Source organism: Echinops telfairi, unplaced genomic scaffold (genome assembly GCF_000313985.2).
Source record: "Echinops telfairi isolate 266 unplaced genomic scaffold, ASM31398v2 ScPeMD7_30;HRSCAF=105, whole genome shotgun sequence".
Classification (NCBI taxonomy): domain Eukaryota; kingdom Metazoa; phylum Chordata; class Mammalia; order Afrosoricida; family Tenrecidae; genus Echinops; species Echinops telfairi.
This window is the reverse complement of record NW_022103927.1, coordinates 1861089-1865010: the sequence shown is the minus strand read 5'-3', so window position 1 is coordinate 1865010 and position 3922 is coordinate 1861089. Positions and strand designations below refer to the sequence as shown.

Here is a 3922-nt window from a genome sequence, read left to right as displayed (position 1 = left end):
TCAGCCACTATGAATTAATTAGGAGCCAAATGTACAGTGATGATATTGAGCAATGCGGCCGCAGCTTATGTTAAAGGTAGGGAATGAAAAGTGGACAGACTTGGTACTGTGGAACTGTTATGTCTTCATCCCTGCAACGTATCTCAGAAGATAGTCGCACTATTTTAAATCCCGTTAAATCCCTTCATATAACATTCTCCCTGCACGCACAATGATGCTTAGGCTATTATCCCAGAGGTCTGGGCTTCCGCTAGTTCTGGTTCTGCCCTGAACCTTCAGGAAAGAGGAAAACTCCACCTCCAGGGAAGGCCAAGAGACAAGGTCATTCACAGGTCTCCGCAGTTGTCTCCTTGCCTGTCATTGGCTAAACCAAACTGGACTAGCGATGCAATAAAAAGGAGCTCTTACAGCATTTGAGGCTTTCAGAACTGATTATCGCTGTGCCTCATTACATAAATTGTCACTTTATTCTCTGAGGATTTTTCTTCCCGAGAAGCTAAGTAGCTAAAACAAGGAGAATCCCTTTTGCCAATTGCAACCCTTAGAGATATCTTGGAGTCAATTGGGTGCCTCCTTTTGGCTCATATCCATCAGACTCCTGTCCCTAGATGTAGTCTCAAAGGAGTAGTGTATAAGGAAAGACCTCTTTAAGTGTGCTTAAAGGCTTGGAACAAAAGGCTTGAAGGAGATCGGTTGACTTCCCCAGATTTTCATTCAGGAATGTGAAAATAACCCTGACTGAACCCCTCCCCTCAAAGGACAAGCCCGGGTGCTTAAAAAGACTTCCATTCTTAGTTACTTCTAACCCTATAACACTGAGTGAGACGTTTTCGTAATATTTCATTAAATGTATATATCAATAGATATTGATAACTATGAAAGTAAAGAATAAAAACAAAACAATTTTTCCGAAATTAAAAATTCAGGCATTATAGGGCTAATCACTCAGCTTTGGGCTGGCTTGCACATGTGACCTTAGACATAATCAAGCGCATTGAGGGGCGAGTCACTGGGTTTAGGGGCTCAAGGGCCATAGTCTCAGGGACACTAAGGTCACTTGGCATAACGTAGGTCATGAAGACAGTGTTCTATAGCCTCACAAGCTCCTGAGCAGGCATCTAAGGTGTAACTGTTGGCCTCTCGCCGTCTGGAGGAAAGAAAAGCGATGAAAGCAGAAAGACACAGAGAAAGATTTAATCCAGTGACTTGATGGTCCGTGCAAACATCAGTCTCAGCAATCAGGAGACCAGAAAAACGAGTTGGTGCCTGGCTTTCACTAACAACTGCTCTAAAAAAATTGCATGAGAGATTCCTGGATAGAATGTTAGAAAATTGTGGAACAGAACGAACAATCATGAAAGAGACCGGGTTTGTTGGTTGCCTAGAGACTGATGGAACCACTAAGACCCTTCACGTCTGGAAGTAAATTTGCCCAGTGTTAGAATAATCAACCATTTAGGGTCAAAAGGACAGCATTTACTCAAAGACAAAGGGTTCGGGAAGAAGAAGCAATGGAAACAGAAAGCGCGGGGTGGGGTGGGGGGGATAAATGATGGGGCGTTGAGGAGTTTGAACAAGATGAGCTGAAACAAGATGTATACAATTGTTAGATGCAAAACTGGTTTTCTGCTCTGTAAACCTTTACCTTAAATCACACTAAGAACCTTAAAAAATACTTTTCTAGGTTGAGTTCATTTTATTTGCCATTTTCATGTCATTATCTTCATTGCTACTGTCATGCTTGGCAAAGTGGAGGGGCAGCGCAGAAGGCGGCCCTGGATGAGAGGGGTTAATATAATGGCTGCAGCAATGGGCTCCAATATGAGAACCGTTGTGATGAAGGCCCAGGACCAGGCAATGGTTCACTCTGTCGTACACGGGGTCGCTCAGTGGCACCTAACAACAAATCTTTATGTCTTTCCTCTTATTTATATTAATTTTCTTTGAAGTTGTCCCATAATTTATTATTTTCCCAAAGTTTAAAACAATCTGTTCTATCTTGAAATCTTCTTGCCTTCCCCTTTGTCTGAAAGTCCCGTAGCTACGCTCTTCCTTCGATTGCCTTTGTAATTGTCTCCATGACAAGTCCATATCTCTGGCTTCTATTTTTCGTCTTATAAGTTTGTTTACTTCAGATATATACTTCTGTATTTGCATTTCTTGTGCGTCAATTTGTCATATTGTGGTGGCTTGAATGTTGCTGTGATTCTGGAAGCTATTTGTGTTAGTCTGGGTAGACTAGAGAAACAAATTCATAGGCAGTCATATATGCATAGGAAAGAGCTTTATATACAAGAGCAATTGAATATTGCTAGTGTAGTTTCATGTGTCTTGTCAGTTGCAGTGTCTCCCAAGGAGTGAGCCGTGTCAGTAGAGAGTTTCCAAGGGAGTGAGCAGAGAGAGAGAGTGCTCCCACTTTCAAGGAGGAATACAGGAGTTCCCAGAATGCTCAGGAGAAGTCCGTGCCCTCACAGAGGCCTCATTGGCTATGACCTGATTGACAGGCTAGACTCCACCCCTTCACTCTTAATCCTCTCAAATTGACAAACAATTATGTAACTACTATACTATGTCACCGATATTTCAAATACCAGCAGGCTCACCCAAGGTGAACAGGTTTCAGTGGAACTTCCAGACTATGAACACAGGACAAAGGAAGAACAGGCTGTCCACTTCTGAGGGATTATTCACTGAAAACCTTATGAACAACAGCAGAGCATTGTCAGACATAGTGCTGAACAATAGAAGAGGCATGACCAGGCTAGGTTTCATTCTGTTTTGCATATGAATGAGAACCAACCGATGCAGTGAATGAGAACCAATGAATGAGAACTCACAATGAATGAGAACCAACCGATGCAGTGGCATCAATAGTGGCAGCATATCGGTGTTGACTTCTGGGTGGTGTGATCATGTATGTCAGTCTCAGGTTGCAGTCTGTTATTGTTAGTTCTCTGCCCAGAGAGCTACTTTTTGTATTTCTTGTAGGGCTTCGCTGGTTTCCAAAAATTCTTTTCATTTCTGCTTATCTGGAAATGTCCTAATCACCATCAAATTTAGACACATTTTTCTGCATATATAATTCTTGGATGACATCTTTGTATCTGTCTGGGTTTTATGTATGTCTTCTCACTGCCTCCTTTCCCACATGCTTTCTGCTGAGCAATCAGAACTTATTCTAATCTGTGCCCTTTTATAGAGAACTTTTCATTTTGCCTCAACTGCTCTCGGGATTTTATTTTTTTTTTTGTATTTGGTTTTGGAAAGTTTAATTATGAAATGGTGATTTAGGGGGGAATATATTCTGTTTGGGGTTCCTTTACTTTCTTGAATGTATATCTTCTTGCCTTTCAAGTTGTTAGGGAAGTTTTCTTCCAACAACTCTTCCACAACTTCCTCTGTGCTTTTTGTTTCTTCCTCTTCTGGAATTCCAGTTCTTCCAGTCACATGTCAGTTCTTCCAGTTGGGAATGCTTCACATAATCCTTAGGCTTTCTTTGGATTCATTGTTGCTGCTGTTCTTGGTTGTTCTTGTTCCTCTAGAAGACCAGCATGAGGATGTCTTCAAGCTTACCACTGTGACCTTCTATTGATTCACTTCTTCAGCTTTGCTTTCGCAATGCATGACCTATTTCTGAAAACTTAGTCTTGTAGGTTTCTGTTTTCATGGTTTATAATTTTTTTCATTTTCTTTGCGTACTGTTTTTCTAAAGTTATTTTTTCTCCACGATTCCCTCACTTTCATCAATCTTTCTCACAACTCCTTTAAGGAGTGTAAATTCCGTTCTTTTGAAAGACTCATCAGGTATATCAGGCAGTTCCAATATAATTTTTTCTCAAAAAGGTCTCCTGACTGTATTTTGATCACTTGTCTTGAGCCACTGTTTTGTTCCTTCGTGTAAACTAAAATAGTATGTTGTCTC

General features: G+C 41.1%; 1 protein-coding gene across 1 annotated transcript in view; it reads right to left on the bottom strand.

Annotated features, from left to right (window-relative positions):
- Nucleotides 1–890, bottom strand: part of LOC101639599 (olfactory receptor 7A10-like) — a 9086-nt gene extending 8196 nt beyond the window's left edge. The window contains exon 1 of the mRNA XM_004715545.2: nt 868–890. The gene's annotated coding sequence lies outside the window, so the exon portion shown is untranslated. The remainder of the gene's footprint in view (nt 1–867) is intronic.
- Nucleotides 891–3922: the final 3032 nt, after the last annotated feature.